The 22,913-nt window shown below is 43.9% G+C and overlaps 1 long non-coding RNA gene across 1 annotated transcript; it reads left to right on the top strand.

The window, feature by feature from the left end:
* Positions 1 to 442: 442 nt before the first annotated feature.
* On the top strand, positions 443 to 4,764 carry LOC138288464 (uncharacterized). The gene is made up of 5 exons (XR_011202405.1): positions 443 to 674; positions 2,861 to 2,947; positions 3,108 to 3,233; positions 3,328 to 3,442; positions 4,512 to 4,764. It is a non-coding gene; the product is annotated as an uncharacterized lncRNA (long non-coding RNA).
* Positions 4,765 to 22,913: the final 18,149 nt, after the last annotated feature.

Here is a 22,913-nt window from a genome sequence, read left to right as displayed (position 1 = left end):
CTCTTTATAAAACCTTTGAAACAAAAAATATTTTCATAGGGTGTACAATTTGGCTAAATGCGGAAATGTGGTTGTTCTGATCAGGTCAACAAACAAATACGCATATCCCAGTTTGTTTTCCCTAAAAGCTTACGTTATTTTTATATACTTTATATTTATATAAAGTTATCAGGCAAACGCGCTAAATAAAATTACAGATGCAGCGCTGAGAGAGCTGTTGCAGTGGCAGGAAGCCCCTTTTGCAACATTCAAACGCTGACAGTCGTCTCTGTTTGCTATAAGAACAAAGCAAAACATTTAGCAAGTGACTAATTGTGTCATTTTCATCTGAGCGTTATCTGACCCGTTTTTCATGGATTTATATTGGTTGTACACGCTCCTACAATTAAAACTACATGTCCCATAATGCTATGTGAAGAAGGCACTTCGGAGCAGATTTTTTTTACTCGTACACTTCCGGTGGGGTCGGAAGTACGTCACTTGTAGAGCCATGTTTAGCTAACGTTGTGTTTCCGAGGGCAAGTAAGAGCCCCTGAGAATGAGACCTTTGAGAGCGAGAGAGGATGGTGATTACTCGTCTTTGTGGGTCTACGACCCGGTTTTCCTGACTGCTGAGGAGAGTCTTTACAAATGAAATAATCGGAGATTTTGTTTATTACACCGGGAGGTATCAGGTAATGATTGCAGGGCAGGCGCATGGTATTATGATTGGTTTGTGTTACGAATTTCAAGGGGTACAGCCAAAATAAGGCAGAAACGCACCCAAAACACGTGTTTTATAGCAATGAATGTGTTTTGTTATTTAAAAAGGTATCCATTTGTTAAGCTTAGCTCGCTTTCAGCACCAGATGGAGTGAGTTAATTGCATTTTTTAACACAGGCAAAAGCAGCTTCGGCGGACCCATTTTATATTTTTTTCAAGAAAGTGGTCTCGATGCAGAGGTCGATGTTTGCTCCCCCGAGAGTGATGCTTCAGCTAGACAAAATAATAATTCCCCTTGTATTTGGCAAGGGGAGCGAGGACATGCTAAAATGCCACAGAAAGCTGTGTTTCAGGCTGCAACTTTTAAGATAAGAGGAGATCTATGGTTCTGCTGATATTTTGGGCAGCATAGACTTTACTTGACATGTAAGGGTTAAAGAGCAAAATAAAAGCAGTCACAATGCGCTCCAACTGTCTTCAGCTCTCAGTGGCACCTCCTTTTAATAAACACCGTCATACATGTGCCTTTTCGCTACGATTTTAATTGTAATACCTTTACATTTTCTGAGCACTCTTGGAAACTGGCCTTCTGCTTATGCTTGTGCTAGGGTGCATCCAGCTGTTGTTTTCCACAACCGTTTTATACTTGAAATGGCTGGTTTTGTGCTGAGGAGCCATACCACCCCCCCCACACACACAACAATTTTCTCCTTGTGGGAGCCTTGAAGTTTGATCTGAAAAGCTCATTTACCCTTTTCTGGGAGATCTGGATCAGCACAGGTTTCAGGAAGGAGAATATGTGCCTCACCCCCATTCTCCCTGCCATTTGATGCAAGTTCCAGAAGCAGGCCATGAGTCTGGGCCCCATCGTGCCTGCTGCACATTCATTGGACTTGAACCTGCCTGAAATGTTCATTTTCACATCTTCTGTAACCTTTGAGGCTCTGCTTATTTTTGACCAATGTCACTGTATTTGTATCAATGATTATAGCTAAATTAGTTACATAAGTGGATCTTTATGCTGACTGCAAGTACGTTTTGTGTACTAAAGCACGGGTGTGTGCATGTTTCTGATATTGCCCCACCTGTTCTGCCTATTTTCCTTCTCTTTACAAAGTTCTGCAGCCATCAATATTCTCCACATTTCTGCATTTGCTCTGATTATGTAATCCATCAACCACTAGCATACACCAACACTGGCACTTTTGTATTTGCACACAGCCATCATACTTCAAAATCACCCTCCTCCGTCACATTCCCCCACTATCATATGTTCACACATTCTCCGTCTTTCTCCAACGCATCCTCCATTATAGGTATATACAACCAACATCATATGACAACCTATCCAACATTAAACTACCACATAGACAGCAGTCTATGTCAACACAAGCAACTTCATATGGCCACACACTCACCCTCATACATCCTTACATCAACAGTAGGCCAGCAAACCTACCACATGTCCACACACTACCATATGCTGAAAACCCCCACCATCCTATGGCGACAACCCGTATTTTTACAACACACCTACCATAATACTCCAACAGAACCAACATCATCCACTAGTACAACCACCATCCTTTGGCCATGCGCAGCATGTTTTTTTTTTTTTTTTTTTTCGTAGTTTTTTTAAAAATTATTTTTCTCTGGATCTGCAGGTCTGTCATAAATTTAAACAGGGGGTGTCCCTGAGACCCACGGCAGATCTGCAGGCAAACCCGCAGTCCAACAGAAAAAAAATATTGGGCTATTTTGTTTGCCCACCAGGGGTCCCTCTATGTGCCCTATCTGGGCAGGATACTTTTATCTTGACCCCTTATGATTTTGCACTCTTCTTTTTTCATCCCACAGCCAATGCAAGAAACAAAATGGTGGATAAAACTGTTCTGCCAGTTTGCGTCCAGCCAATCAGGGCCTTGCTTTCCCTCCGGATCCATAGAGGTTCTGCACCTTTAGAAATACAAGTTTGGTATTCATTTAATAACTACCAAGGTACTGCCATAATCTACATACCGAAAGCTTTCTTTCTGCCAAATTTGGTGTAAATCCGTACCACAGTTCGGGCTGTTTTTGTGTTCAAAGCTACTGTGGGAATTAACATGGGAAATGCATTTTTTTGACACCTCCTTTTTCTTTGCCCTCACTTGACAGATCACCCTGAAACTCCCCACGTCCAAGAAGATTCTCCGTCACTTTTTTGGAAAATTTTGTGAAGATTCATCAAACAGCCACAAAGATGTAAGCGAGTAAAAAAACGCTCAATCTATGGAAACTAGGTCCTAACGATAACTACCTACTGGCAATCGCCAGTAGGTTTTATATATATATATATATATATATATATATATATATATATATATATATCCATAATAATGATTTATTTGCTTTTTCCCTCAAGGAAATCACTGCCATTTATTAATGGAAATGACTGCTTTTGAACTGATTCCATTGCTGGTCCCATGGATGAAGGCTAATTCTTACTGGGAGAAGTGAGAGCTTTATAAGCTGAGTGAGTCTTTGAAAGGTAAGTGACTGATAATATATTAAGCATCATTACTTGTGCTGTGTATAGCTGCCAATAAATCATTAATCACAAACCACCACTTTTATTTTTACAGTATATGTAAAGTAACACAAGTGCGTGTTTGAAGATGTTAAGTCTGCCCAACAAGATGAAGGTTTTCTCAGGCTCAATCTCCCCTTAACCAAAAGAGCCTGCATTTGTGAAAAGAGGTAATTAAGGTTTTGTATTAGAATAGCTTCTTCTGATGTACACTGGATTGATGTTTAATTGCTAAAAATGCAAATGTTTCAGGTGAAACTATTTTAGACCAAGCATGTATATTGTTGGTGAAACACAATAACATACATCAATGGCCAAAGCTTCTTTAGGGCAGCATTAGACGCCTTTAATTAGGTGTGCCAGGTGCAAACGGGTACAGTACACCCTATTACATATAATGCACAGCATCCAGTACAGCAGTTTAGAAAAGGGCAGTGCAGCTGTTTGAAACAGCTGCTTTGTTTTTTTTTCACAGTGAAAGCAGGGAACAGAGCTCCCCCTCCATTCAGGTGCATTGAATGGCTTCACCCCCTTGCAGGAGGATGTCTGGGGTATCCATTGGGAAGCCCTTTTTAGAGGGAGGCACAGTCAAGTATGCCTCCTGACGGCCTCTTTGCCTCTGCACTGACATCAGTAATGCACTTTGGGAACAGAGATAATTTATTTTCCTTACTGCATGAGGTTATAAGGTAATATAATTTAAATGAGGGAATGACACCATATGATAGCACTGGCAGGGCCAACATTACAGAAGGAGCTTCACAACGGTCTTCTGCCCTTCTTGTCATACTAAAATGCCCACATGGGCATGAGAAGTGGCTGTAGGTGTCCTTTGTGTCTCTGGGGTGCTTTAGGCAATAAAGCCTCTGGTGTCCCATAATGCTTGTAACTCTGGGAACCTAATGAGTTGCTTTATGTCACATCTTCTCATCATCTGTAATTTAGCCCACGTCTTCCTTCCTCCCTTGACCTTTACATTTTAAAATTGAAACTATGGGTCCATATTTGGCAGTGCTTGAAACGCTTGAAACCCCTCATTTTCTGTTTGATTATGAAGAAAAACAGTTTGAAACATAAAAAGGAGCACGGCTGTAGATTGTACTATAACCATATTATCTCAAGCTTACACGCTGTCCAATGCATGGGGTTTCTTTGCTTTTTTTGAAAGTGGACTGCTTATATAAAAATGTTAAATAAAGTGTAGAGAGCAAGCTACTAATGTATGCGTTTATTTTTCAGATATGAGAATTCTTTGTGCATGGCTTACAGCTGGTTCTTCTTGGAGAAGAGAACATGAGGAAGAAGCATGCCTCAAGAATCTGCAATTCTAAAAGAGGCGTAATGAAATGTCAGATTGTGGAACTGCGCATTGCATTTCTTTCCTTCAATGATTCTTTATATAATTGTTAATGGTATTATTTTCTGCAGCGTCATGCGTTGCTTTGGGGCCAAAGTAGCTTTTTACCTAAATAAATATAATGTTCACACATCATTGAAGATTTTTTTCATTTTAATCAGTTGTTTCTGTCTTTTGCCAGAAAAAGTCACCATATTTGAAAACAAAAACCTCTAGTTAATACCTTGCACCCCCAATGAAGCAAATACCCAAGGAGCATAGTATGAAGATGCAAGCTGTCAGCTGTCTTTTAAATACGGAATATTTGTCTGTTTTTGCTTGAATCTCATTATATTGCAGCTGCATTTTATGCCATTGTCTGATGCATTTCATCCCACCACATTTCCCTTTTTGGTACAGACCCAGTAACCTCCCTAGTATTTACTTACAAGCAAAAGGGGGTTCATACCTTTTGCTTGAGGAACCATGAATGGGAAGTGACATTTGCGGAGTGTGTTCTTGTAAACAACAAACTTCAACAAGTTAATTACCCTTGCTGGGATTTATTCTTTCAGGAATAATCCCCAACAGCTCCTGGAATAATTTACACTTATTGCTCAAAACCTTCCCAAGTAATTCAAGTTTGTCTTGAAGTTGTCAGGAAATCATCCTATAGTAATCCATACTCGTTTTAAAGTTGTCTTGAAATCATCCAGAACTAATTTGACCTCATTGTTAAGTTATCATGAAATCATCCTTGAGTAATCATCACTCATCCTAAAGCTGTCCTGGAATCATCCATTAGTAATCCACTCTCATCCTGAAGTTGTCACTGAGTATTCCTAGAGTAGTAGGAGATCATCACACACTTTTAATTGAAGTCATCAGATCATCATCCTGGGGTAGTTTTACTGATGACTCTAGAGTCATCTCATTTAAATATTTCGCCCTATACACATACTTCAGGATGGTTTTGGATGACTTCACCAGATCATTACAGGAATAGCCCAGCTGAAGTCATCAGATGACTTCAGAATGACTCCAGGAAGATCTTCCTCTTTGACTTGGGTAAGGGGGCAAAGGAGAGAAAAAGGAGGCGGCAGGTCTCCACCACTAAAGAACTGATTAATGTTGGAACGAGAGGTATCTTGAGAGTCAGACAGCAAGAGTTATATGCAGCCAGGGGGAGTTTGGAATAAGTGGTGCTTAGAAATTCTGTTTTTAAAAAATCTCCAAAAATTAGGAAAAACAATATTTAATGACAGCGGTGGATGCTGCAAATCTCAAGGAGAGGGACAGGAGAAGGGGGAAATAATAAAAATAAAACTTACCTCTTCCCGTTGCCTCCGCCACCTGCAACCTCGAGCCTCTTCTTCTGGTGTCCAAGCATTCATTGGGACACCGGCACAAGCTCCACAGAATCCTGGCACTGCTTTCATGCTAAAGCTAGCATGGAAGCAGTGTCAGTATTGGTCTGAGCAGCTTGGACTGCTGCTGTGACACTGCCCTGGGGTCTGTGCAGTTTCTCCAGTCCAGCTGTTCAATACAGCCAGGCTGGAGAAACCTAAGTGCGCATTTGTGTTTGGCCGGCCTGAGACGGCTGGCCAAACACACATGTGCACTTAGGTGCACTCTCTCCTCCTCCCCTCACCCCATCCCCTACCCAGCCTCACCCCTCCCTTCATATACTGCTGGCCGAACCAGCAGCTGAAAGATAAAACAATACAGAAATATTGTTTCTCTCCCAGCTCCTGGCTTAGCCGGTGGTGGTGGTGGTGGGGGGGTGCAGGGGCAGGGGGGGGGGGCAATAGTCCTTCGCCATTGCGAAGGAGCCACCTCTGTTTAATGAATGGCAGCCATGACAAATCCATTTGGTCTAGGCAGCCTTTCATCAGGTTGAGTTTTTTATTAACCAAAAAAATGTCACCCATTCTGAAAACTCAGAAGAGTGCGTGTAGTTGTAAAATCTTCACCATGGCTTGATTCGTCACAGCTGTTTAGTTCCAAGTAGTATATATCCGCAGGTGGTCTAAATGCGTGCTTGACAAGTCACCTGCATGCAAAGAGTCATTTCAGAACCATTCAGATTCAGCAACTCGTTTGCTACTTTTCAAAGCTTGCATTACCCCCTAAAAATAAATATGGTTGTATCTTGCTAAAGGTACTTTGATGTGCAGCTTGCAACACAGACAAGCATTGGCATTGCCAATAGGTCTGGCTTCAAAGGAATGTTGAATGCTAATCTGAAGCATTACAAGTAAATAACTTGGGAATTAATACGTATTTGTGTGGGAGCATAGAACTCTAGAGAAATATCAGTGTGGGTTAAAAGTTAAAGCGACTGTTGCACTGTCAAGCCAGACCTAAAGAACCAGGTTATCTTATTAGTTTCTTCCCATCTGTGCTACTACCAGAGAAAGACAAACACCATAAACTATGTAGTTATCTTAACACACTTTCATAGATATAGGGTGCCTTGTGTGGAGGGGTGTTAGCTTCAGATTTCCCAACAATCATGCTGGCATATGATGTTAAAATGCATTATAGGACAAGCAGGGTGCATGAGAGGGTCTTAAGGGGCAGTGGAAAGGAAGAGGAATGCTGATTGGTATGCGTACTAAGGGCCAGATTTCCAAGGTCCTAGCACCTCTTAGCGCCTCACTATCTTAATTTTTTTACGCTCATATGGCGTTAAAGAGGCCGTTCTCCTTCGCCATATTTACAAAGAGATGCAATGCTTGCATTGCACCACTTTGCAACGCCTTGGGCCACATATCTCCTGCAGCAGGTATAATGCATTCAAGGGGGGCATTCCCCCGTTAGGAGTCCCGTAAAAATCGAGAACTAAAATTTACAACATTTCACAGTGCTATTTTAGCATAATTTTTAACGCCTGCTCAAAGCAGGCTTTAAAATGACGCTCCCATTACTTCCAATGGGCCTCCCTTTAGTTTGCAGGATTATCGCCACAATTTATGGCACTAATCCTGCAAAGTACCACAATAGCGTCATAAATTGTGACACTATTGTCCTTATGTGCACCATGGTGTTCTGTATTGTAAATATGGCGCACACATGGTGTTGTTAGGGGGGTGCAAGAAAAGTGGCACATCACAACTGATGCATCACTTTCCTGTAAATCTGGCCCTAAGTGAGAGAAACACATTTTGTAAAATATCCAACATTTTGAGGACTTTCAAAACACTCAGGGGCATATTCATACTCCGTTTGCGCCGGAATTGCGTAGTTTTTTTTTACGCAATTGCGACGCAAAACTAACTCCATATTTATACTTTGGCGTTAGACGCGTCTAGCGCCAAAGTCCATGGAGTTAGCATAATTTTTTTGCGTGGACACCTACTTTGCGTTAATGATATGCAAGGTAGGCGTTCCCGTCTAAAAAATCGACTCCGAGGCATGTGCGTCGGATTTATACTCCCGGGCAAAATTCACGCCCAGGAGTGGGCGGGTCAAAAAAAATGACGTACGGCCGCTTTTGCGCCGTTTTTTTGCGCCTGCAAAAGGCAGGTGTTAAGGGACCTGTGGGCTCTGAAGGAGCCCAGAGGTGCCCTCCCATGCCCCCAGGGACACCCCCTGTCACCCTTGCCCACCCCAGGAGGACACCCAAGGCTGGAGGGACCCATCCCAGGGACATTAAGGTAAGTTCAGGTAAGTTTTTATTTTATTTTATTTTTTGGCATGGGGGGCCTGATTTGTGCCCCCCTACATGCCACTATGCCCAATGACCATGCCCAGGGGACAGAAGTCCCCTGGGCATGGCCATTGGGCAAGTGGGCATGACTCCTGTCTTTGCTAAGACAGGAGTCATTTCTATGGGGGTTGGGAGTGAAAAAAAAATGGCGCAAATCGGGTTGAGGCGAAAAAATTGCCTCAACCTGACTTGCCCCATTTCTTGACGCCCAAGCCCCATATCCCCCTACGCCGGCGCTGCCTGGTGTACGTCGTTTTTTTTAACGCACACCAGACGGCGCCGGGGGCTAACGCCGGCTAACGTAATTCAATAAATACGGCGCCCGCATGGCGCTTCAGAATGGCGTTAGCCGGCGCTAATTTTTTTGACGCAAAACTGCGTTAGCCTTTTTCAGTCAATTTAGTAATTTCTTTTTCTAATAAAACTTTTTTTTAGAATTTTCAAATTCAGCAACAGAGAACACAAACGGCTTTCAATCAGGGATCCAATCTGTCATACTACGTTAAATGTCCCCTTTGTATGACACTTGTGCAGATACCCATAGTTGTATTGTGCAACTTCAGACTTTGCAGCCACGCTACTCCACAACATAACTTGTTTAATTTTAATACTTTGGCCCATATTTATACTTTTTTAGCACCACATTTGCATCGTTTTTTGATGCAAAAGCAGTGCAAACTTCCAAAATATGATTGTATTTGTAAGTTTGCGCCGATTTTGCGTCAAAAAAAGACACAAATGTGGTGCTAAAAAGTATAAATATGGGCCTTTGTGTGATAGCCCAGCAGTTTCACACTGCTACTGGACTGCTCAGTTCCCCACTTTTCCTGTCTTCTCCCAACACACCAACTCCCCCTCCTATCTTTCTCTCTCTTACACTGCCACTACTCCCTCTCATCTTGCAATACCATTGCTCCCTCTCATCCCTCTCTTACATTACCTAGCTCCTGTCTATCCTGACGACTAACACATGCTACCTAACTGTACCACCTCATGCTGTGCACTGGTCCACCTCTCCCATCCTCCCCTCGCTCCACATGCCCCTTCCACTTCTCCCTCGATCTCTCTCTTGTACTCTCTCTTTCCCAACTATCTTTCTCTCAAGCACTATCTTGCTTCACTAATATTCCAATACAACACACATATTTAATTACACACCACATACATCCACTACACTACAAAACAAAACACATAGCTAAACATTATAATATACAATGCCAATAGCTCTAACTCTCACAAATGAAAGACCCATTGCATTGCAAATGCTTGTTCACTTTAACGCTGTGTGACTGGAGTTTGCCATCTTTCTTGAGACGGCTGGTCGGGATTCAAGGCAAGGGGCGGAGTCAGTCAGAGCTCCTAACCTTTGAAATGCAGCCTGCACCACAGACGCGCCTGCTCTAGGGACAGTATTGCCTTGATGTTTTTTAAAAAAAACAACCTTACTGTTTTTTGATCTGTAGCTGATGTTTGCACTGAATTTAGCACTTTAACGCTGTCTGACTAGAATTTGTGGGACGTGCTATTCTGAAATCCCATTGGTTGGGGGGGATCCAGTCGGAAGGCAATAGTCAGAGCTCCGAGCCCTTGAAATGTGGCCAGCAGTGGGGTTGTGCTTGCTCTAGAGACAGTATTGCTTTGATATTTAAAAAAAAAACACAGCCTTACTGTTTTTAAATCTTTAGCTGACATTTGCACTGAATTTAGCACTTTAACACTGTGTGACTGGAATTGGCCGCCTTTCTGCTTCACAGCCAGTGCTGGCTGCTTGATTTGGGCATGTGCTATTCTCAATTCACATTGGTTGAGGGGGATCCAATTGGGTGGCGACGGGTGGAATCAGTCAGAGCTCCAGAACTTTAAAAGGAAGCCTGTAGCACAATTGCGCTACTGGCGCACCAAAGGCAAGTTGGTCTGCATCGATCCATGCCCGACAGGGGTCAGGGGTCAGGAACCTTGGTCCCTCTCAGGAAAAAAGACTGGTGCATTTCTCCAGGCCACTTCTGGCACTTTAGCCCATCTGTCCAGTGAGCTGCCTGACAGTAGAACTTGGGATGAGTCCGCACACATGTAATGGCTCTGAAGCTTTCTCTCTACCAGGGGACCCAAGTTGCAACACGGGAAAAAGGGAGACAGCTGTCGGTGACACAATAATGCATATAGGGAATAAAGGCATGACTGAATTATATTTTCTGAGTATTAATTGTCACTCTCTACCGAGACATCAGCAACATATGTTTATTTGCTGTGGGAACATAATCTTGATGCTCTGTTTTTAAAAGGGACTTGGCTTCATAACAGCTCAGTGCCTGATATGATTGCATCATTGTCGCCTTGCTACTCCATTGCTAGGTGAGACAGACATGGCAGGCCAGGTGGTGAGGGTGGGGGGTTGCAATAATTTTCAAGAAGGCATGTAAATACAAAATAGATGCACTTCCCTTCCTGGCCTGTGAGGCCCTGCTCTCCTTTCTTTCCCTTACATCCACGTTTACTTTACCTGAAGCCTTAATCTATTGGCCTCCTGATTATGCTGGTGATTGGTGTGCCATGCTTCCAGACCTATTGACCCCTTGTGTCTTGAAATCCTCCTCGACCTCTCCGATGCATTTGACACCATCTCCCACTCCACCCTCTGCGACAGACTACACAACGCCGGCATATGAGATAAAGCACTGGATTGGATCAGGTCCTTCCTCACTGGAAGAACTCAGAGTGTTAGACTACTGCTGTTCACGCCGGAACCCAAAGACACATGCTGCGGAGTACCCTAAGTATCTTCACTCAGCCCAACACTTTTCAACATCTACATGGCCCCGCTTGCCAAGATCATCAAACAACATGGGCTAAACATAGTCTCCTATGCTGATGACACCCCACTGATCCTCTCCCTATCTGAGGACTCTGCAAAGACCAAGAGAAATTTCCACAACAGGATGACAGCAGTCGCCGCATGGATGGAGGCCAGCTGCCTTAAACTCAACTCAGACAAGACAGAGATCCTCGTTATCGGCTCCACCTCTTCTGCCTGGAATGATTCCTGGTGGCCCACCGCTCTGGGAAATGCCCCCACTGTCCCGGACCATGCACGCAACCTGGGCATCATCATGGACTCCTCTCTATTCATGACCTGCCAAGTCAACGTCTCTTCGTCATGCTTTCACACCCTCTGACTCCTGCAGAAGATTTTCAAGTTGATTATCTCCGACACAAGGAAGACAGTCACCCACGCACTAGTGACCAGCAAACTGGACTACGGCAACACACTCTAAGCTGGCATCACCAAGAAACGTCAATCAAGACTACAAAGAGTCCAGAATGCAGGAGCCAGACTCCTCATGGACATCCCCTGACACAGCCGCATCTCCTCCCACGTCAGAGACCTACACTGGCTTCCAGTCAACAAGCGAATCACATATAAACTCCTAATCCACACCTTCAAGGCACTGCACAACACAGGACCGGCATACCTCAACCACCGCCTCGCCTTCTACATACCCAACAGACTTCTCCACTCCTCCCAGTTCGCCCTTGCAGTTGCCCCCAAGATCCAGAAAAGCACAGCAGGAGGAAGATCATTCTCCTACCGGGCAACCGGGACATGGAACATGTTACCGCTCAAGCTCAGGCAGACTGCATCAGTAAAGAAGTTCAGGAAAGACCTCAAGACATGGCTCTTCCACTGAGCAGCACGCCCACAAACAGACCTTTGAGACCCTATGGGTGATTATCTGTGCTCTACAAATCTATGATTGATTGAAATCTGCAAAGTTTATGGTGTTGGGGATCTTAATGTCCATTTGGAAGTCCCTAAATGTAGCTTGAGAATTTGCCTTATTGTCCTCAATCTAGGCTTTTACAATACGGCTCCTACTCATGAGGCTGAACCCAATTTTTGCCAATGTGAAGGAACTGTCCACAGATCCCCCTATCCCACTACTCTGATCAGATCATTTAGCAGTTCCTTTTGCTATCAAAATTTCGAAGATTCCCTCTTTAGTGCTGTCTAAATCTACAACTAAGACCAGGAATTGGTCAAAAGTGGATGTTGGATGTTGTGGCTTTGGACTGCCCACTTATTACTAAAACTGTTCTTAAACACTCAGGGGCATATTTATACTCCGTTTGTGCCGAATTTGCGTCGTTTTTTTCGACGCAAATTCGACGCAAAACTAACTCCATATTTATACTTTGGCGTTAGACGCGTCTAGCGCCAAAGTCCATGGAATTAGCGTCATTTTTTTGCGTGAACACCTTCCTTGCGTTAATGATATGCAAGGTAGGCGTTCCCGTCTTAAAAAATGACTGCGATGCTATTGCGTCGTATTTATACTCCCGGGCAAAAATGACGCCCGGGAGTGGGCGGGTCTAAAAAACCCGAACGTGTCCAAAGCTATTTACAGAAAAGCAATACAAAACTATCATGGGCTCTGTAGGACAGCACAAGTGCTATTTTATTCTGATAAAAGTACTAAGGCCCAAAACTGTCATAAGGCGATCTTCAATATTGTGAAAGAACTCTCAGACCGTGGCAAAATGTCTCCAGCACCTTTGCTTTCGCATACTGAGTGTGAAGAGTTGGCTCTCTCTATTATTAAGAAGGTAGCTGATATCCACTCGCAGTTGGCTAAGAACTTGAATGGTGAAGTAATTTTGCCAGACTTCGACGCTTTGGGTGTGTTGTTAATTCCATCCAAAATTAGCACAACAGCTGCATGTCTGTTAAATTTCACCTCTAAACTGAAGTTATGGTCCCCTCTGGGCAAGTCTACCTTCCCGGCCATCTTACAGTCGATTAAACCTAACTCACTGCTGAATTCCCCACTACCCTCTAAGCATGGTCTTATGGACCTGGAGCTACTTCAGGTGGTGGTGAACCTTCATAATTCCTCTCTCTATGAGGGCTTTGCTCCAACGAGCTAGAAGTACGCAACGGTCCTCCTGCTCTTAAAAAAAACATATCTCTACTCAACCATCTGGTTGAATTTTCATCTGATATTCTGCTACCTTGTCTCTCCAAAGTTTTGGAGAAACATGTGAATGTATTGCTTACATCTTATGTGGAGACCCAGAACTTCTTGCTGCCTTCACAGTCAGGTTTCAGGGCCAGGCATAGTATGGGATCCACACTCCTGTGAGTTCCTGACCATTCTAGAAGCCTCCTGGGTGGAGGTGGAACAGCCACTCTTAACTTACCAGATGTTTGCATGGCTTTGGATACCGTGTCCCATCCTACCCTGATTGAGAGACTGGCAGTGTTGGGGCTTCAAGGAACATCTTGGGCCTGGAAGACTTCATTCCTAAAGACTCAGATGTTTCAGGTCTTTTTGGCCAATGCCATGTCAGAAACACAATTCTTATCATCAGTAGTCCCGCAGGGCTCAGTGCTTAGTCCAATGTTGTTTAACAGCTACGTCTTCCCATGGACAGATGTAGTGAAAAGCTGCAGTCTGACACTTTTTTCCTATGTCGACCCCTCGAAACGTCGATGGATATATCATAGTCTGGATTGGTTTCTGCATAGTATCTTTGGAGGATTGAAGCAATTGATTTAGACTCTCAGAGGATTTGGAATGGATTTAATGCAGCAAACAGAAAAGAACCAACCAACTGTTTTTAATGTTTCTTGTATAGGTTTTTGATCCATTGGAATATGTATTATTATTCTTTCTATCTATCAATCACAAGCACTTTTTCTCACACTACCTGTACTTTGGTGTGTTGTTTTATCAGATGGGCTGTCCATATAGGATGAATATATTAAATTGATATTTATGTATAAGTAAATAAATGAATATTATATTTGTATGAATAAATAGTTTGTTTGTTTTCACCTATGTTATTTTATGATATATAAACAATTTGTTTTCCCCCGTTAGGGCATTGTTGTATGTAATTATTATGAAACAGTAGGCTTAGCTTATTTATTTAAAAAAGTATTTGTTAAAGCAACTAAGCCCTTAAAAGTGGTTTGCTATCACATGGTATTATGGGTTCTAGACAAGTATTTTCTTACATATAATCTCATAGATTACCCTAGTATTCAGGGTTTTGGTGTTGGCTACTCACTCAGACAAACTGAGTTTTTTCACTGTGATTTATTTAATTTTTCTTAAGAGAATATTGCACAACACTAACTTTCCACCTTCCTGCCACTTATTTCATCTGCAGTGCTCTGCATCCCGTGTGGCCACTTCCTCTAAACAAAGTGGCCATTATAGACTAATGTTGTTCATAGGATATCACTGTTTCACCATCCCAAGATGGACTGTACATTGGTTATAAACATAAACACCTTGCTGGAACCTTAAAAGAACAATAAGCTATGCACAATACCACCACAAGACGGACACCTGCTATTATATTTAGATTTTTATAGCAAGTGTATGCATTGTGTTTATTTATCTTGCATATATGTGTTTGAGTTTGTATATGATTTATTGTGGTTGTGTCAGAAAGTGAATGCCAGAATGAGTCAGCGAATCGTTCCACTGATGTGTGAGTGCAAAGATGAGTGCCACAGTACATGTATGAAGACTTGCCTAATCCCATCAATAACAAAAAAGACACTTTCATTCATAAGCTAGACATATTAGCATTGCAAATACTTGTTGATGGAATTTGATAACAACTACCTAGAGGGATACACTGCTCAGGGAGGTTTGGATTTCGAACACTCCACAACTTTGATCATGTTTTCCATGTTTCAGCTACTGGATAATGTAGTGGGGATCCAGTGGCTACGACTCTCTAGACCACTTCTGCTCTAGTGCATATGGCGTTACATTACTTTGTTCGTCATTACCCATGCTTGTGTCAGCATCACCAAATGGTTGGCTTCAAGAAGAAAGATACATTTATGAAGCAGGGAGAGTTGCAGTTTGAGGCCCTTTGCCTATGATGTCCATGCAAACTCATCTAGTTTTTCTTTGCACTCAGAGTGGCGTGCATTTTACAATATTCTAGGCATACTAGAATAATTTTTTTAACACTTTTGTTTTAGTGGTATTTCAGAAGTTATGGCATTACATATAGTGTAACCAATAGAGAACATCATGTGGAAATAAGCAATCAGATTTTGAAACTGGGTTCATACTACATGCATTTTGTTACATCCTACTGGGTAGGGTCTCCCTAACCAACACATCGTACTTTTTGATTAACATCACGGAGTAGTCCCACTAACTAAAAAACAGGCACACTAGGGCTGTCAACAGGGTTGGGGCGTCGGGGTCCCCCAATGCCATTCAATACAGTATGCCAAAAGTGTAGGAGGCTGGCCTGGCTTGTAGTGGGTACCAAGGGGTACTTACACTCTGTACCAGGTCCAGTTATCCCTTATTAGTGTAGAAGAGGTGTTCTAGCAGCTTAGGCTGATAGAAGGTAGCTATAGCAGAGCAGCTTAGGCTGAACTAGGAGACATGCAAAGCTCCTACTATACCACTGGTGTCATATGCACAATATCATAAGAAAACACAATACACAGATATACTAAAAATAAAGGTACTTTATTTTTGTGACAATATGCCAAAAGCATCTCAGTGAGTACCCTCAGTATGAGGATGCCAAATATACACAAGATATATGTACACAATACCAAAAATATGCAGTAATAGCAAAAGGAAGTAATGCAAGCAATGTAGAATTACAGTAGATTGCAATAGGAGCACATAGGTATAGGGGCAACACAAACCAGATACTCCAAAAGTGGAATGCGAACCACGAATGGACCCCAAACCTATGTGAGCTTGTAGAGGGTCGCTGGGGCTGTAAGAAAACAGTGAGGGTTAGAAAAATAGCCCACCCCAAGACCCAGAAAAGTAGGTGTAAAGTGCACCTATATTCCCCAGAGAACACAGAAGTCATGATAGGGGAATTCTGCAAGGAAGATCAACACCAGCAATGCAACCAAAGTGGATTTCCGGACGAGAGGACCTGTGGAACAAGGGGACCAAGTCCAAGAGTCGCGACAAAGTTGAGATTGGGCAGATGCCCAGGAAATGCCAGCTGAGGGTGCAAAGAAGCTGCCACCGGATGGTAGAAGCTGTGGATTCTGCAAGAACGAAGAGGGCTAGAAACTTCCCCTTTGGAGGATGGATGTCCCACGTCGTGTAGAAGCTTGCAGAGGTGTTCCCACACAGAAAGACCGCAAACAAGCCTTGCTAGCTGCAAGGGTCGCGGTCAGGGTTTTTGGATGCTGCTGTGGCCCAGGAGGGACCAGGATGTCGCCACTTGGATGAGGAGAAAGTGGGGGCGCCCAGCAAGTCAGGGAGCCCTCACAGAAGCAGGCAGCACCCGCAGAAGTACCAGAACAGGCACTTGGAAGAGGAGTGAACCGGAGCTCACCCGAAACACAAGAGTGAGTCCCACGACGCCGGAGGACAACTCAGGAGGTTGTGCACTGCAGGTTAGAGTGTCGGGGATACAGGCTTGGCTGTGCACGAAGGAAATCCTGGAAGAGTGCACAGGAGCCGGAGCAGCTGAAAATCACGCGGTACCCAGCGATACAGTCTAGCGTGGGGAGTTAAGGACTTACCTCCACTAAACTTGGACTGAAGAGTCACTGGACTGTGGGAGTCACTTTGACAGAGTTGCTGAGTTCCAGGGACCACGCTTGTCGTGCTGAGAGGGGACCCAGAGGACCGGTGATGCAGTCTTTTGTTGCCTGCGGTGGCAGGGGGAGGATTCCGTCTTCCCACAGGAGATTTCTTCAGAGCTCCTAGTGCAGAGAGGAGGCAGGCTACCCCCAGAGCATGCACTACCAGGAAACAGTTGAGAAGGCGGCAGGATCAGCGATACAAGGTTGCAGTAGTCATCTTTGCTACTTTGTTGCGGTTTCGCAGGGGTCCTGAGCAGTCAGCAGTTGATCCTTTGGCAGAAGGTGAAGAGAGAGATGCAGAGGAACTCTGATGAGCTCTTGCATTCGTTATCTAAAGAATTACCCAAAGCAGGGACCCTAAATAGCCAGAAAAGGAGGTTTGGCTACCTAGGAAGGAGGTTAGGCTAGCAACACAGGTAAGAGCCTATCAGAAGGAGTCTCTGACGTCACCTGCTGGCCCTGGTCACTCAGAGCACTCCAGTGTGCCAGCAGCACCTCTGTTTCCAAGATGGCAGAGGTCTGTAGCACTCTGGAGGAGCTCTGGGCACCTCCCCTGGGAGGTGCAGGTTAGGGGAGTGGTCACTCCCCTTTCCTTTGTCCAGTTTCGCGCCAGAGCAATGGCTGGGGGATCCCTGAACCGGTGTAGACTGGCTTATGCAGAGATGGGCACCATCTGTGCCCATCAAAGCATTTCCAGAGGCTGGGGGAGGCTACTCCTCCCCAGCCCTGACACCTTTTTCCAAAGGGAGAGGGTGTAACACCCTCTCTCTGAGGAAGTCCTTTGTTCTGCCTTCCTGGGCCAAGCCTGGCTGGACCCCAGGAGGGCAGAAACCTGTCTGAGGGGTTGGCAGCAGCAGCAGCTGCAGTGAAACCCGGAAAGGCAGTTTGGCAGTACCCGGGTCTGTGCTAGAGACTTGGGGGATCATGGAATTGTCTCCCCAATGCCAGGATGGCATTGAGGAGCCTGAGGCCCATTGAACTGTGGTCTATCAGTCCCAGATGTGTGTGATTCCAGTCAAGCTCAGGTTTCCTCAGGGGTCTCGCAGAAGTGTATTACCATCAAGGATGATTTTATGCTTCAAACAAAACAATAGAGAGTATGGAATCCCCTCTGCATGCAGCACCTTCTTCATCTCCAGCCCTCTTAGCCTGCACTGCCACCGTAAAATCAGGGAACTAGTTGACCTTCCCATTTTCCCCTACGAAGGGGCCTGCCTCTGGCACTCTCTGCAATAACGTATCCGGGTCACGGCAGTGCAGGAGCCTGGTCACCACTGGCCTAGACGGCCTCCTGGGCACCGGGGGCCGGGCCCCTCTGCGTCCTCTCCAGGGAAAAGAATTGTGAGAGTTGCTGAGCACCAGTGAGAGACTGGAAATCCACCATGTCTGTGCTTACCACTCCATCAGGGAGTCCAATGAGCTGTGCATTGTTGTGCCAACTGCGGCCTCCGCGTCTTCATCACGTTGTTCCAAATGCTGCACCTGGTCCATAAGGTGGGTCAGTTAGGTCTACTGGACCTGGTGTGAGGGTTGCAAATCTGCCAGGGTATTCTCATAATTTTTCACTCTCTCTGGAGACTTAGGGCCATATGTACAAACACTTTTCCCCATAGACACAGAATGGGTAAAAACCTTTGCTACATCTGGCCCTTAGTTCCACCGACACCTTCCCTATTCCTGTTGCAATGTGTTCTTGGACTCCTCAATTGCCTCCAGTATTTTATGAAAGGTGTCCTGCATTTGAACTGGAGGTGAGTCCAGCCACAGCATCCTTCTGGCGGGTTGTTGTCTGGCTTCAGGGCTGGAGGTCCGGGACCTCTAAGGCCTGATGCATTGTTTCCCCATGTTTTCAGTAGGCAGCAGTGCGGGTCAGGCACCGCAGTCCCAGGTCAGCGTGGCTTCAGCAAGGAATGTATCCGTGGTGGCCTCTTGCCACCAATGTTGCCCACCACCATGTAAGTGGTTGTAAAAGGGTCCAGCCCCCCTGAGTGCCAGATGACCAAGGCGTACCCAAGTGACACCCCACGTCGTGCCTTGGAGCATATATGAAGGTGTCAACGATTACTCAGAAGTAGGAGGGCAAGCAGGGAGAGCTGAACCCCCAAGTTGCTGTCCCCACAGTGATGACCGCATAAGCCTCTCCTCGCTGGACCACTGCTTCTCTCCAAGAAACCACCTCCCCCATTCCTCATTCATGACTGGTCTGCAGGTACTTGCTGCAGGCGATATTCGGTGCATTCTCATGGTCCAGTGGGTTGGAGGGAGTGCTACCCCCCCAGGGGTGTTAAAGTCCCAACAACAGTTCAATGTCCACTCTCTCTGATGGGAAGGAGAGCAGGGCCCCAACAACTAGCAGGCACAGCGCTGAGTAAGGCAGGTCCACAGAGCTGGTGGGCGCAGCACAAGGGACAAGCACAAGGCTTCCAGCCCTGCCCAGTCTCACTCGCGCAGCGGCCTTTCCTCACCTTGGAGCGCAGTCCCTCATACGGGAGCAATCCTCTGCACTCCTGCCGCCAAACAGTCCGCCAGGGTCCACACCACTCCGGCCGCGGTATCCATATTGTGTCGGGTACCTAGCCGCCCTCTGCCATTAATCTCGAAATACCGCTGCGGCTGCCCAACCCGTCGACAGGGCCTCCACGCCATCGGGCCCGGCATCTGCCACGTCTGTACCTGGACATGTTGGAGGTCGGTGAATCTTTTAACCAAGTCGGGCTCTCCTCATCCTAAAATAGTCGAGTCACTCAGATCAATAATCAATAACTATTGTAATCGGTAATCAATACTCAATTTATAGATTAATATAGCACATCAGAAATCAATAACAGTTGGTATTTCGGCGCACCATGACCTTTCAGTCATGAATAACCACACCAGTTTATTAAAAGTTAGTGAATTTATTTCCCTATATTAACAAAGCTAGCACGATGTATATATGTCTCAAAACCAATTGATATATGTATATGAACATTACTAGCTGTCCATAACGGCGGAAGAAACACAATCTACGTAAAATCGGAATAATGATACACTCTGTTATAGCAACGCAAATCACCAATGTGACTAACTGTATTTGACTAATTGCATACATTCGGTCAGCATAACAAGATTTCAATTCTTCATGATACATTGAATGAATACCTCGACTAACCTCTAATTAGCATTGGCATGTGGGACTTCATGCAAAACGAATTTAGTCAACACAAATTTGGAAAACTTCTAGCTAGGACCCTATCAAAATAGCAGTTGGTACCTAAAAGGAAAAACACAATGCATAATACATTTATCCTTTCATATTTACCAAATACAATCAGCATTCAAGAAAAGTCTTCGTCCTTCAGGTACCGGTTGATCAGCAAGGGGCAAGTTTCAAAGGGGCAAAGTTAAGGGCAAGTTTCCTTGCAGCGGCAAGGAGAATGGGGCAAGGTTACTGCATGGGCAAGACGGGGGCAAATCAAAGTTAAAGTCTCTAGGGTGAGAATTCTTAAAGTCTCTGTCTCTGAGATAGAGAAGAGGGCATCAGGGTGTCGTCCAAAATGGAGTCTGGCATCAGGCTTCAAACTGGCATCGAGGAAAATGGCTGACTTTTCTTTGTCCGGTGGGTTTAAGTAAGAAACATTCCAAATTCTGCAGGGTCTTCCATTGGAGGGTTCATAGGTTGGCTTCAAATTGTCCAATCAAAAATTGTCTTTTACTAGCGCCCATTTATGCATACACTGTCCTTGGAGCCTTGGAACACAAATTGTATCATGGTTTGCCAATTATTTTGCTATCTGTACCTTCATTGTCCGCACCTGCAGAGACTGACCTTGTATCAAAGGGGATGTAACCGGCCTAGCACGAAACCTTGGAGATAAGTGTACCAGCCAGTTTCTACTGGAAAAATACAACTTCAAGCAAGAATATATGTTTCATTAGTTCAAGGAAAAATCACGCAGTTAGAATTTGAAACCAAGCAACGAGGCCAAAGCCTGTAGTAAATTTAATCTAAGCAAAACAGTTTTCAAACAAGAAATCATGGCATACATTTGCGATTATGACGAATTACTACATTTTCAAAACTTCGTGATTAATAAAGCTCGTTTATAATGATGGCGAACTACCCCGAGGGCACAATTTCCCTCGTACATTATTTTCTTTACTAAAATCACACTACATTATACGTATTGATTACACGATATGCATGAATATATGTCGGACCTTCTTTTTCTGCGTCATCAATCCCTCCTCTGATGACTAATTATGTCATCACATCAAATCTACCCACAAATTTTATTCCATTAAAATTCTGTATAGTAATTTGGCACTTCAGTCAATTCCCTTTTTCTTTTAGTCCCTTTTGACTTTTCCCTATATATTTCCACCATTTTGTTCTCTATTTTCTCTTCTCTTTTTCTTTTGTTCCTTGCTTTTAACATTTTGAAAGCTTTCCATATTCCCCAAGAGCCTAATAAACAAATTAATATTATCAATATTCCCTTTACTATTTCTAGTAACAATCCGTTCCAAACGTTGCTGAGCCAATTTCCCACAGAAGCAAATCCTTTTCCAACTTTCTCCCAAACTCCGGGTTCTTTCAATTCCTTTAAATCTACACTTTCTTTAGTTAAATTTGTAAGCATCGTTCTAATTTTTCCACTGTTGTCTGGTATATATGTACAACAGTGATGTGTACCAAGCATTTTGCAAACGCCGCCATCCTTTGCTAAAAGAATGTCTAAGGCAAGCCGATTTTGAAGAGTCATAGCTCTTTCTGCAGCAAGTTCAGCATCCATCAGGATTATAGCTCCTGAAAACTTTGTCAGCATGTTATCCACAATAGTAGACAACTTTTGTATTTTGATTGAATTCAATATGACTCCTACTGAAGGAATCAATGCTCCAAATATATCTCCTACCACACCAGAAGCTGTCTCCCTTTTCTGAACACGATGTGATTCAGACAGCCTTGGAAATGTCTTTAAGTCGTCTAGTTGGTAAACCTTTGGGAACACTACAGTATTCCCAAATAACACCTCCCATACCATCCTTTAGGAAGACGATAATAGGCGTTGAGTCCACAAATATAATATACTCCAGGAATAACTGGGTCTTGTCCATTCAGCATGAACGTCCACTTAGATTGAAATGCATACGTATGTTTACATTCACTCGTTCCCACAAAAACTGTGTCATAATATGATGGAAATCTATGTATACAAAATCTTCCTACATGCAATGTATCTAAAGCTATTTTTCCTTGTGTCTTTATTGCAGCAAAAGCATAATTATCTACAGACGTCCTTTCGTGTAATTCCCTCTCTAATTTCTCCTTCATTTCATTCTTCCTATCATCAGTGCGGTCTAAAAATTCTATTTCTACTGGTGAAAGCAAGCATGTAAGGTTCTCTCTATGTGCGTGAGCTGTGTGAAAAGGTGACATCGGTTCGAAGAATTCCCTCATTAATTTGGCATAATAATCTCGAGCTATCTTACTTAGGTGCCCTATTATGGGGACATATGCAAAAGTAACATCGTAATTAGTATAGAAATAATGAATGTCCTTTTGAGCATAAAATCTGGAAGCTACTATACTACATGTAATTCCATACGTAAGAGGCATGCTGTGATACGTTACCCCTTCCACTACTGAGGTAGGTATTTGTGTACACACATAACAATCTTTCGCATCCATGGTCTCAACATACTCACTCAGTAAGCGATAGAAAACGTTAGATGAAAGTTCCTTCTTATCATGCAAGTGTCTCTCGTCTTGCTCAAGTCTCTTCAGAGCTGTTAGTTCAGTAATGATAATAGGTTTAGAAGTAGAAGCATCATTCGTCTCACTCTCACTTTTACCATGCATTCCAAGAACTATTGCTACAATTATTAGTACGCATGCGGTTATTGAGCCTATACACATGTATTTACAACACTTCATCTTACGCCCCTGTGTAGTGAAGCTAGTCATGATCTGTATAGAATCAGAAAGTTGAAGACACTTTATCAAAGCGT

The sequence above is a fragment of the Pleurodeles waltl genome, chromosome 4_1, assembly GCF_031143425.1.
Source record: "Pleurodeles waltl isolate 20211129_DDA chromosome 4_1, aPleWal1.hap1.20221129, whole genome shotgun sequence".
NCBI classification, from domain to species: domain Eukaryota; kingdom Metazoa; phylum Chordata; class Amphibia; order Caudata; family Salamandridae; genus Pleurodeles; species Pleurodeles waltl.
The sequence above is the reverse complement of the archived record's forward strand: the minus strand, read 5'-3'. Positions and strand labels throughout refer to the sequence as shown.